This window comes from Lutra lutra, chromosome 9 (assembly GCF_902655055.1).
Source record: "Lutra lutra chromosome 9, mLutLut1.2, whole genome shotgun sequence".
Classification (NCBI taxonomy): Eukaryota; Metazoa; Chordata; class Mammalia; order Carnivora; family Mustelidae; genus Lutra; species Lutra lutra.
Window position 1 is genome coordinate 113,054,200 of NC_062286.1, and position 13,975 is coordinate 113,068,174.

A 13,975-nucleotide genomic window follows, 5' to 3' on the forward strand; every position below is an offset into this window, starting at 1 on the left:
GCTGGGGTGCATACCCACCAGGCTTTGTTTGGCCAGTGGAATGTTTCAAAGTGTTTTGGATGTAAATGTCCTTAGGCAGGCCATTCAGACTCCAGTTTCCATAGTGACCACCTACCCACCATCTTTACATTCACCTTGGTGATCTTGATGTGAGAAGTAGAAAGTGTTTATAAGGACGGTTGATGCGGTCATATCACGGTGGGTGGCAAGGGAGATCCCACCACTGGTTTTAATAAAACATCTAACATGGTTGACAGAATAATGGGAAATGGCTCCAGTCTTTGTCTCACTAGGTAATTAAACTTAGATTCATTCATACAGAGTCTTTCTCAAGACAGTTTTAGCTGTTAACTTGTAGTGAGTTTCTGGTGATTGGTGAAGGAGGAAAGTGGCTTAACCAGGCCAGCTGAAGCATCCCAAGGCCCGATGGTTTCCCATTTTCATGGTGACAAATTCACATGCAGGATTTGCTTTATACTGTAGAATACTTACTTTCCTGATGGCGCCTTGGTTTATGCATGAATATTGCAGTATTTCCATATAGTAAAGTAACATTTCTACCCAGGATAATAGTCACAGTTTTCCAGGGAGGGAATGATATAATTTTCATGACAATGTCATGTGATAATAGAATTTCTCCATTGATGAATCTCTAGTATGTGTGTATACTTTATTTACCCATGCGTCTGTTTTATCACCACGAGCTAAGTTGTTACTTCCTTAGTTCACGGCCCTGCTGAAATACCGGTACTGGCAACTTAGACTTGAAGTTGGCAATGGTCATCTTGCATAATACCAATGGGGCAGGAGTGGCAGGTGGCAGGTGGCTGTGGCAGAGGCCTCATTCTGGGACCTGGCCAGCGCTGGGTGGCAGCATTGCACGGGCACCCCACCCCTGGGCCCTGGGGAGCTGTGCTGCCCATGTGAGTGGGCCTGAGACTTTGGGGGGTCTCTTTGCGGGCGCCACCCTTGGCCTCAGAGATGTGCCTGGGGCTTTCACACGCTGTGCGTGTGGTGCTCTGTCCCCTTAGGATTTGGATCCTCGCCACTTCACCTGCAGTGGCGGCGCGAGAAGACTGCCCGTGGTGCCGGCACTCGGCTCCCCCCAGCCCCGTGGACGCAGAAAGCACATTAGCGCCGGGCACTCCTTTGCGGCAGCCTCACACACATTCCTGTCCTTTGAGGTGGTTCTTGGCTGTGCCTCGTCCTCACTCCGCAGAAGTCCCATCCAGCGCCCCTCGACTTCCTGTGTTTGTTTCCTGGCGCGTAGGGCCCCCCACACCAGGGTGGCCGTCCTACTGACAATTCGAGTTAATACCCTTTTCTGTTCGTTGGTAACCACCTTTGTTTGACACATTAATAAATTTTTGACTGTTCTTAAAGCAGTGGGGATGCCTATATTTTCCTTGAGTTTTTGTGACTGACTTTGGCTATATACCTTTCGGGGATTTTCTTTGTTTGTTTTTTATGTTTATTTTGCATACCGAGGGTATTTGGGGGTGGGGTTGTTTTTTGAGATGTGTAATTCTTTTATGGAATTTTTAAAAAGAATTTTCATATTGTTTTTCTAACATGGCTTCATTAAACGTTTAAGTATTTTAAAAATATGTACTATTTGGACCAGATGTTGTGAATAATAGTAGAGATAAAGCTATTTTATTCTGTATTTTTAAAACTGTTCCGTACGAATAAAAGCTCTCCTGGATGCAGTTCTGTGTTTATGTGCCTCCTTCTTTGGCTCATCTTTAAGAAATGTGTCATTAGGGGCACCTGGGTGGCTCAGTGGGTTAAGCCGCTGCCTTCGTCTCAGGTCATGATCTCAGGGTCCTGGGATCGAGTCCCACATCGGGCTCTCTGCTCGGCAGGGAGCCTGCTTCCCTCTCTCTCTCTCTCTCTCTCTGCCTGCCCTCTGTCTACTTGTGATCTCTCTCTGTCAAATAAATAAATAAAATCTTAAAAAAAAAAATCTAAAAAAAAATGTGTCATTAATTAAAAGTCATCACCTAGGGGAGGGAAATCGACTAATAAAAAACTTGCTTCAGCAAGTCTCCGATGTTACCATGGTCAGGGTCCTGGAAGACTCAAAGGGAGGAAAGCAGGAGCCAAAATGTCATCTGTCCCCACGACCAGAGAACCACAGCGGGCTCCCTTGTGGGGATGCCTGAGTGAGGCTTCCCTTCCAAGACGCAGCCTGCAGGACGGTGGGTGAAACTCTGAGTCTCTTATTAAGGCCACAACCTCTGGAGGCTGGACAGAGAAGCAGTCTGTGCACACGGTGGAATCAAAGGCTCCCAGAGCGGCCTTGGCCAAACTGAGTATTGATGCTGGGGCAGGAGCCTCGGAGGTGTGGGTGCCCTAAAGGCCTGGAGCTGAGCTTGAGAGCAGCTGACGACCACTCGTTCTGCCAGGCCTCCCGGTGGGGACATGAAGATGGGCGCAGATGTACCCCGATGTATTTCTTAATTTAGAGCAAACTTAGAGTTCCCCCATTCCTATCCCCATCCCTGATTCATCTCTGGCAGTTTGGGCCGTGAGTGGCCCCCGCAGTTACTCTCGTAGGGTGTGGACCCTGCTGCACCCTGTCACCAGTACCCTGACCTGTAAGCCGCCCCTGGACATCCAGTCTGTCACAAGGTATTTACCTGATGCTAGGGACATGCCCCCCCCCCTGCACAGAAAAATATAAGGTATTAATAGAATACCCATGTTCCCACCTCCAGCGGGACAAAAGCATACGGTCAGTACTTCAGAGCCCTTCCTGCGCCGTACCCCATGTACCTCTCTCCTGCTGTACCCCATCCACGAGAGAACCACCGTCTGGGTTTCAGGTTGATCGTCTCCTTGCTTCACAATCTTGCCCATATAGACGCATCTCTGATCAGTTTACCATTGAGTCTGTTTTGTGTGTTTTTTAAGGTTACATAAAAAGAGTAACAGTGTTGTATTATCACATTTCCCCCACTATCGTGAGAATCTTTCGTGTTGGTATTTGTCTAGAATGTAGTTCATCCATCTTCACTGCTGGCTAGTGAACTCGAGCATTAACAAAGACGAAGCTCATTCTGAAAACTGGAGACCATGAACCAGAAGCAACGGACGTCAGGTATTCCAGCAGCAGCCCTGTGTGTGGAGTTAACATTTCTAAGGACCGAAGGAAAAGAAAAAAACTTCAAACTGAGAATTTCACGTCTAGCCACCCAAATGTCCCCATTCAAATCCTTGGGATGAAGTAGTTGACTGTGAGGAGGAATCAAAGCCGGGAAGCACTGTAGGATTTGATAGAGGGCGAGGTGAGCAGCATAGACCTCGGTTAACCTGCTCTCTTGGCCCATTTTGGCTGCAATCACAGAAAACCATAGACAGGGCGGCTTACAAACAAACATTTCTTGCAGTTTCGGAGGCTGGAAGTCAAGGGCCCAATAGATGCAGTATCTGGTGAGGACCGGTCCCCCAGTCCACAGACGGCCATCCCCTCTCTGTGTCTTCACATGGTGGGTGGGAGAGGCACAGGATCTCTCGGGGGCCTCTTGGATGAGGCCACTAGTCACACTCATGAGGGATTCCCCATCCCACCTCATGACCTGATCACCCGAAAGTCTCTGCTCCTAATACTATCACTTTGGGAATTCAGTTTTACCATGAATTGGTGGGGGTGAGGGGGTACAGTCTAAAGCACCTGGTCTCAAATTGTAATTCAAAGCCGTATGAACTTGGCGTTGGGGGAAAAGAGGAACCTTACAGAGATGAGAGAAACATGTCAAATTCATCAATTACGATAAATGAACTAAACTTGCCGGTTAAAAGGTAGATGTTAGGACAGAACAAAATCCTGATGTGTGTTTAAAACATTGGTATTCAAAAGCGTGGCTCTGTTTCTGAAAGCTGCGAGAAAATCTGTTTAGGAGTTGATAAGATCTTAGAAGCTTCATGTGAAAAAGTTTCCAAGCAATTCGACAGTTATTTTATGTGTGTTGGATCCAATACTAAAATATCTCGCCTGTATTTTACGTGTCTTTAAGTCCAGAATTTTATTAATCTTTTAAAACATTTTTTTAAAAGTCTGAGACTATAATGGTTTGGGGAAAACAAAAAATCTTTCACCACAGATAGGTTTAAGAGCACCATTTATAGGAAACTGGTTTCCATAAGGCAGTGCAAAATCGACAAAGGATGGGGAAAAATCACATGGGACAAATACAAACCATCTATTTTATTCTCAGACAAAATCTGAGACAAAGCTTTGTTAAGGACATGAAAGTTCATGATGTAATGATAGGTTCAATTTACAAAGAGTCTTTAATTTTAAACGCAACCTCAAAATTCATCCATAAATGGATAGAACTATAGGAAGAAAGTGGCAAATCCACCTACCAGTGGAAAATTCTAGCACTTCCCTTTTGATATGTCAGACAAGCAAAAACTAGGCAATGCAGAGAAGTGACCAAAGGGCATGGTTAGAACTCTACACCCAAGAACTAGAGAATAGATCTTCACAAGCACTCAGGCTTGTTTCTGGAAACTACTTGTCCTAGTCATTAAAACAAGCCCTGAAAAAATTTCAAGAATAGGTATTATGCAGAACATGTTCCCTATGCGCAATTAAGTTGGAAGTTAATAATAAAAACTTGAATTTACAAGTTTGCATATTTGGATGTATAAAATATTGCTAAATAACTCTGTGACTGAAGGAGAAACCGATAATGGAAATGTTCTTTAATGAAGTGTATTGGGCATCCTCTGGTGGTTCTGTACATGCCTCCTTCTAGAACTCTGATTTTATGTCTGCCTTTCATCTCCTGGGTCTCTCCTATGGGTTTTGTGTAGTTTCACTCGTGCTCTTTTTTCCATTTCCTCTAAGTTCTGGGAGAAGTTCTTGAGCAACGTTCTAGGTTACTGGCTGGCTTTTCTAGAATACTCAACCTCTTACTTGTGTCGTCTAGTGCAACTTTTAAACAATTTATTTTGGTCATTTTCCAAATGTATACAAAAGTAGAAGAGCATGACCACTCCCCACGTGCCCACAGCCCAACTTAACAGATATCGACTCCTGGCCAACCTCATTTCATCTACACCCCTCAACTTTCCCTCTTCCATTGTTCTGATCAAATCCCAGACATCTTACTTCATCTATAAATATTTCACTGGTTACCACTAAAAGGTTTTTTTTTTTTTTATAAAAGCTACTCGGTCTTAAAATTAATAGTATTTAATATGGTCTAATAGTTACGCAGTGTTCAAATTTGCAGTTGTCTCATGAATGTTTGAAATGTTCAGATTTTGTCATTGGTATTGGTTGATAAGTCTCTTTCTTCATTGCAGTTTATTTGTTGAGCAAATTATTGGTCCTGCAATTTCCTACAGAAGTGCTGAGTGCAGCCCCTTAAACATGTTCTTTGCCCTGAACCTGGTGTTGGTCCCACGGGGAGGGGGAGAACTACTTTGTAAGTGGCTGTGGGTCCTTTTGTGAGGCAGCACATAGTCTCTCCTCTTGTGATGTTTACAGCCAGTGATACTCAGTTCCCATACCAAAGTTTTTCTGGGGACATTGCCTTTTTTTATTTGGCTCTGTAATTGCATTGCAGATTAAACACTCTTCCATGATGAGATGTTTTCATAGATGGTGTAACCTCACAAGTCCCACTGAAAATATATCTTGGGACTTTGCTTAAAAGTTTTCTCCCATTTCTGGGGCGCCTGGGTGGCTCAGTGGGTTAAACCCTCTGCCTTCGGCTTGGGTCATGATCCCAGGGTCCGGGGATCGAGCCCCACATTGGGCTCTCTGCTCCGTGGGGAACCTGCTTCCTCCTCTCTCTCTGCCTGCCTCTCTGCCTACTTGTGATCTCTCTCTCTCAAATAAATAAATAAAACAATTTAAAAAAAAAGTTTTCTCCCATTTCTTATGTTTCATTGGGAAGTGTTTCTTTCAGTTACTCTGAATGTACCCTTCTTTGGGACTGGAATCTTTTCATGTTATCTGGTGATTTTTTTTTTTCTGACTGCTTATGCTCAAGAAGGAGGTCTGTGCTTACTCAACAGTAGGATTTATGGTGAATTTGGTTGATTACTTCCCCCCCCCCCCAAAGCTTCTGAGTTGAAATTAAAATCCTTTAGACCCTTTGAGTGGGCCTCTCCTTGGACTTTCTTCGGTTTGGTTCCATCTGCATCTATTTGCCAGACTCTGGTTTACTTAGCAATAACTCATAGGTGTTCTTCTAACATTTCAATTTTATCACAAATCTCTTCATATTTACGTGAACATGTGCTTAAAGGGAAGTAATGAAAATGTACCTCAAGATCTTTGATTATTATCTTTGGGAAGTAGGGTTATCGTTATATTTATTCCATTTGTTCTGTCTGAATTTTTTTGTACTTTTAAACTATTTTAAATACAAATTATTCATAAGTCTTTTTTCAAAGAAGATAAAAATTGTATTATGAATACTCAGTAATATCATAGTTTAAAAAATAAGGAAGTCCTGTACTCTTCTAATATAAATATAAAACATTGCACTTCCTCAAATTGTACTTCACATTAAAATAAGTTGTAGCCAAATACTCCTCAGTTGAAATATGAAACGGCTAAAGCTACCACTCAATGTGTTGGCTGCCATTTGTCCTGTATAGGAAGATTTTGCCTTATAAATGACATGGCTTGGTGGACGAAATCTTCCAGAACGTTCCATCCTTAGGGACAGAAGGAGGGGTTGCTTGGGGAGGTCAGAGTGATGTTTGAAAACACAAGCTCAAGCTGAATGACCCTTAGATGGTGGAATTTTGGCATTTGCCCTGAGCTGTGCCCAAAAGTCTGTAATGACCACTCTTGCACCATGCCCTGTGGCCACAACACACCAAGGCAGCCCTGGTCTGAACTGGGCTGATGTGGTCTCTGGAAAACTTCCATTGCAGCCCCAGCCTTCCAACCACTACTGAGATGCTGAGCCTCAAATTCCCAATTTATATCAACTATGAAGCAACTGTCCTTGGAGACTCAAAGTCTCAAAGTTTTATGTATTTATGTGTGTGTGCATACACATATGAGCACATGTACAATTTGTTTTGTTTTACCTCTTGGGCAGTGAGTGATCCACTGTGGTCTCAGGAAAATTATGAGAATGAATTTGAAGCAGGAAGAATCACCCTCAGAGGGATCTTCTAGGAATGAGCCTCTGGCACAACAGAAGAGTTTTTTGAAATAAAAAGATTTCACATGGAGTAGCAGCCTAGTCATTTCTATTATGGTTCAGTGATCAGGTAATGAGCTTTGCAGGTATACAGATCCATGCTCAGATCTCAGAAGTCCTCTTTCCACTGTGGCAGACACTACCAAGTGTCCCCGGGTCTATTCCCCCATTCTCCCATGGTCATGCAGTTTCAAAAGGGCTCAAGACCACACTTCCCAACCTTGCTACATTGTAGATCCCTATGACCATATGATTAGGCTCCTGTGAGTGAGGGGTAAGTAAGGCTGAAGGTATAACTTCCGGGTTGTGTTCTTAAAGGATGGATGTTTACCCACATCCTTGCTTTCCCTTACAACCCGCAATTCTCCCTGCTGGAAGGCAGAGGTAGTGGCCAGCCAATATGGTCCATTTCAACAAGGACAACACGTGGCAGGGCACGAAGATATGGAAGAAGGAGCCTGAACTCATCATGACAGCAGCCCAAACTTTGATGTGAGAGAGAAACACACTGGCTTAAACCATTATTATTTGTGTATCTGTTGTAGCTACCAAAACTGTGCCCTATTGGAGGTTAAAAACCAATCTAAAATTGGATTAGCAATTCATACATTTCCACCTACAAGTGACCAGCTTATATAGCCTTGAGCATGCTTTTTAACTTCTCTATAAAACAGAAGTAATACTCATCCAGAGTATTGGGATTATCGGGGTTAAGATAGAAAGCCTCAACAGGCTAGGTTCCATTCCTCCTCAACTCTCCAGGCCTTGTAGGCACACACACATATTTTTATAGAGCCACAATCATGGCACATGTATTTTTATTGGAAGAATTGCCCAGGCCAGCGCTGAGACTTGGGTATGTCAATGTGTACAGTTGTGGGTCCCATCCGTTGTTCCTCTGTGTTCTCTAGACTACCCAAGTCCTTAAGTGACCCAGAATTTTCAAAAAGCCTCATAGATACCCAGACACATTCTCTGAATTTGACCACCACCCGGGATTTTTGTGGAAGGTAACATCAAGTCCCTCTACAAATGGGACTCAAAAGTCTACACACACTTGAGGTAGAGTGAGATGGTTGCTGGGAAGCTGTGCTCCATCCAGAGCCAGATGTTCAAGGGGCAAATGGAGATGGAAAGAGAAGGAAACCTGTCATTACTTTAGAGTTTTTTTCTCTCTGGATGTTTTGAAACTATCAAAATAATATGTGCTTGTCGTGACAGTTCAGTCAATATAAAGATGTGAACAGTGAAACTCCCCCTCCCCCGCTCCATCCTAGTCCCACCCCACCACGCATAACCATCGTTACCCATCTGGTGTATCCTCTCACAACGTTCTCTTTGTTCGACAAATGCATATAATCATAAATCAACATCTACAAACATTGTGCTTGTGATTTGTTGGTTTGGTTTTTTTTTTGAAATAGAATGGTGGTGTACTACATTCTGAAACCCGTTTTTTTTTTTCATTTCACAGTATAGCATGGACATTCTTACAACTGGAAAGACGTAGATCTATCTTTTTCCTGATACTTTCTGCGCTGAGATACAATTTAACATAAAAATGATCTTATACACCACGATTTCTTTTTTTGTGCAGACTTCTTTCCATCATTTCTGTCTGCTCACTTCTCTTCCTCCATCTCCCTCTCCCTCTGCCCACCCTTCTGCATCGCTCTAGTAACCCATGTTGGCAACCTGCTTTGTAGCACTCCTACATTTCTCCGTGTTCATGTGACCACGTAAACTACCCACCTCACTGTGCGCACACATGGGCATCGACACCACACCATGTATTCATTCATTCATCTTTTCTCAGGGTTTGTTCTACAAAAAAAAAAAGATCCTCTTATACACACTGTCCTGTACTTTGCAGTGTTCTCTCAACAGTATCTTATGAGATCTCTACGAGTCAGTAGCCATCACCTGGACTCATTTTTTTATAAAGATTTCCTAATATTCTTTGCTGAGGACTCCCAGTAGTTTATTCAGAGTTGATGTTGATGTTCTCCATTTTTAGCCATCCTACATAGTTACAGTAAACATTTTTGTACACACATCTTAACAAAAATGCTAAAATACATTCCCACAACCGGGATGGGTAGGCTAGAGAGTATATGTATTTTAAATGTTAAGGGATCTTACCAGATTGCTTTCTAAAAACAGAAATAATTCTCTTTCCATCAGCAAGGCAGGACAATACCTCATTTCTGTCCTCTCTTGCAGCTCTGCTGGCAATGATGCTACCTTTCTCTTAATGTCAGTCTAACGACTATAACATGGTATCTCGTTGGACTTCAACTTACTTTACCTTGACCACTAGTGCGTTTGAGCAGTTTTGTTGTTTTTTTTTTTTTAATTTCTCAGTCCCTTCAATTTTCCCTTCTATGAATGGTCTATTCCTATTCTTTCCTCATTTTTCATTTTCTTTTTTAGGTTTATCTTTTTTTTTTTTAAGTTTTTTTTTTTTGACAGAGAGATCACTAGTAGACGGAGAGGCAGACAGAGGTGGGGGAAGCAGGCTTCCTGCTGAGCGGAGAGCCCTATGCGGGACTTGATCCCAGGACCCTGAGATCATGACCTGAGCCAAAGGCAGAGGCTTAACCCACTGGGCCACCCAACCGCCACTAGGTTTATCTTTTATTTTTTGAGAATTTTTTGTGTGTTATGGATATTTAAGTCCTTGTCTATGTTGCAATTTTTTTCCCCAAATGTATTTGTTTTAGTATTATTTCCTGGCAAGAAATATCAGAAACAATGTTAATGGAAAAATAAATTTTGGGCAAAAATTTCACAATACAGGTAGAGTTAAATATCCATAATACATAAAGACTTTATTAGCAGTTATATGGTTAACTATGTCCATGCCTGCAGAGCAAGTGTGTCTCCTGCTTTAAGACAATCTCCCCACCCCTAGATTCCATGTGTAGTCCAAGATTTCATTCTTAACTTTTATTTTTAATGCTTTATGTTTACATGTTTTAACACTTCTGGAGGTTATTTTTATGATTGGCTGTTCTACTAATCTATCTGTCCCTGTTCCAATAAGAAGGCAAATCCAGGCTTACTGTTCTTTTCCTTATATTTGTTATTTTTTTTCCCCAGGCTTTTATATTATTTTTTAAAAATACATTGCTCATTACTACCACCAGGGGTGGCCTGGATGGGGCGGTGGTTACCCTGGGCTCAGGGTATGCCTGAACTGTGCCCTGTCAGTTGGGAAGCTGGAAAGAGGATGGGTTTGGAGGCCAAGCCCAAGGGCTTCTCGGATTAGTTTATGGAAATGGGTAGCCACAGCTACGTGGCCAAGAAGACTGAGAACTTCTTGGAGATCTGGCTTCCCTTCACAGTTGAGGTTCCATTTTTGTACCAGGGTCCTTCTGGCTCTCTGTGAAGGCAGCCAGTTTCATATTCATGAAGCTTAAGAACTCTTGGAGAGTCTGCTGTTGTTACCATCCTTCCCAGCATACTTCTGAAACACAGCAGTCAGGGACTCAGAGCTCCAGTCAGTCTCCGTAGAGCTGAAGATTTTTGCCTTGTTGGAGTGAACCAGAGGCTGTGTTTGGGGAGTGGCTCAGGCATTTCTTGTTTATCAACACCGTCTTGATGAACTCATCCAAATCCCTAAGCCTTGAGATTCTAACTAGAATTACATTATATACTAATCCCCAATAAAGAATGTGATACATCCTTTCATTTGTTTAGAATCTTGCTTTTAAGGCCTTCAAAAAGATTTTACAGTTTTTCAGTTATGTCTTATGGCTCTCATTAGATTTATTCATAAGAAATTAACAATTTCATTGCTATTGTGTATGGAATATTTTTCCAGTATCTACTTCTCTACATGTATTGTACAAACCAGATATTACTTTTTATATACTTATCTCGTATCAACCAGCTTCCTAACTTCTTTTATTAATCCTTTTAGTTTTCTTTTATTAGGCCGATTTTGAATTCAAAGAGTTGTATTGTTGGCAAAAACAAGATCGTGTCAGCTTTTCTTGTCCAATGTTCTGATTCTTTTCTTTTTTTTCCCTGATTGTATTGCAATTACTAGAGCTCCAAGACAAGGTTGACAAATAATGATGATGTCAGGCGTCCTGTGCATTTCAACAAGGACAACACGTGGGAGGGCACGAATTGAGTGTTTTTCCCTTTAGAATTTTTGCTACTGGATCTTAGTAAATAGAGTTTATTATATATTTAAGCTGTTTTCAGTTTTATTTAGCATTTTAAATAAGAGTGCCTGCTGATTTTTATCAGATGACTTTTCAACATTGAATTATTTTATTAGATGGTTTTGTCTTTTAATTTACTATAATGAATTACCTTGCCAGAGCTCCTGATTGTAAGCCAGATTTGCATTCGTGGAATACGGCACACACAGCCACAGTGTCCCCACTCTTGGTACGTGGCTGGGTTCTATTTACTAACAATTGGTCAAAATTTGGACAGCCGTATCCATGAGGGCAACTGACCGTAAGTTTTCTGTTTTTGTTGTGCCATATCGGAATTTAGTCTTCAAATTAGTGTGGCTTCGTTTAATACATTATGAAGGTTTAAATTATTTATCCATTGCCTGAAAAAATTTAAATAGCACTAAAATCATTCCTTCTTTAGAGGTAAATAGAATGTGGCTGTGACCCCATCTGGTTCTTTTTCAGTGGCTGATGTTTGAACACAACTCTCTCTTATTATAGTCTATTCATATCTCCACTTCAGGAAATTTTTTTTTTAATCACTTTTTTAAATTTATTTTCAGCATAACAGTATTCATTGTTTTTGTACCACACCCAGTGCTCCATGCAATCCGTGCCCTCTCTAATACCCACGACCTGGTTCCCCCAACCTCCCACCGCCCCACCTCTTCAAACCCTTCAGATTGTTTTTCAGAGTCCATAGTCTCTCATTGTTCACCTCCCCTTCCAATTTCTTTTTGCCAGAAAATCAACTTTTCTGTGAAATTCAAATGTACTTATATAGAGGTGGGTAAGTATTCTTGATCATTTTTATAATACCTTACGGCATCTCCTTTCTTTATTAATCAACTTTTAATTTTCTCTTCCTATTTTCTTTTGCTTTAACTTTTTTTCTTTTTCTAATTTCTAAAAACTGATCTCTATATTAATTTACCTTTTTTAAAAAGATTTTATTTATTTATTTGGCAAACAGAGATCACAAGTAGGCAGAGAGGCAGGCAGAGAAAGAGAGAGAAGCAGGCTCCCTGCCGAGCAGAGAGCCCAATGCGGAACTCGACCCCAGGATCCCGAGATCATGACCCAAGCGGAATGCAGAGACTAACCCACTGAGCCACCCAGGAGCCCCTCCTTTACCTTTCTTATTTAATACTGAAATTTAAGGCTATACCTTTTATTTATTTTTAAAGATTTTATTTATTTATTTGATAGAGATCACAAGTAGGCAGAGAGGGAGAGGAGGAAGCAGGCTCCCCACTGAGCAGAGAGCCCGATTCGGGGCTCGATCCCAGGACCCTGAGATCATGACCTGAGCTGAAGGCAGAGGCTTTAATCCACTGAGCCACCCAGGCACCCTTCTAGTTTACTTTTTTAAAAACTTTGTATTAGGGGCGCCTGGGTGTCTCAGTGGTTAAGCCTCTACCTTCGGCTCAGGTCATGATCTCAGGGTTTTGAGATCAAGCCCCACATTGGGCTCTCTGCTCGACAGGGAGCCTGCTTCCCTCTCTCTCTCTCTCTCTCTTTCTCTGCCTGCCTCTCTTCTTACTTGTCTGTCAAAAAAATAAATAAAATTAAAAAAAAAACAAAATACTTTGTATTAATTGGACAAAATTATGCTCATTTCTTCCTTCCTTTCCTTTCTCTGCCTAGTTAGGTAGAGGAGATCATTGAACTTCCCCCAGATTTCATAATTAAACAAGTAAAATTCTATTTTATTTATTTATATATATTTTAAAGATTTTATTTATTTATTTGATAGTAAGAGAGAGAGAGAGCACAAACAGGCAGAGTGGCAGGCAGAGGGAGAGAGAGAAGCAGGCTCCTTGCTAAGCAGGGAGCCCCATGAGGGACTCGATTCCAGGATGCTGGGATCATGACCTAAGCCGAGGGCAGCTGCTTAACCGACTAAGCCACCCAGGCATCCCTAAAATTCCATTTTAAAAACAAGACACCAGCTATTCCTCTCCCTATTCCCATCCTTTCCCCTCAATAAGTTGAGGCAAGCTTAATACTTGCATTTCTTCATCTTTTTAGATGACATTTAGAAAGCTGCTACTTCCCAAACCCCGCCTGTCACCCTATTACTCTTAAATTTTTAGAGATAGTTTAATAGACTTCATCCCAGCTGATTACTTGAATTTCTCTTACAGTACGTTTCTTCTATGCATAAACCCTTGCTAAGTGTTTATACCACACAATTTCACACCGTCTCTTATTTAACAGTGTGCCCTTTTAAAGGTCCAATGGTCAACACCGTTTCCTCTTTTCTTTACCCTCTCTCAACTTGAAATCTCTGTTCTGAGTCATTTGTTTTTGGACAAGGTTCTTTCTTGAGAATTTCCCTAAGGGACAGTACATTCTGATTCTTATCATATCCACAAATATCTTCCTTTTACGCTAACATGTTAATGAATCTTGGTTGAGTAGAGGATTTTTGGTTTGGTAGGGTCTTTTTGCTTTTTAATTTTTGATCAGTATATGTTATCCCACTGTCCATTAGATTCCTGTGTTGCAGATTAAAAGTCTGATGCCAGTTTGATTATTTTTCATGTGTAACTGCCTGGTTCTTTCTTTTTTTTTTAGTTTGTTTTTTTTTCCCGT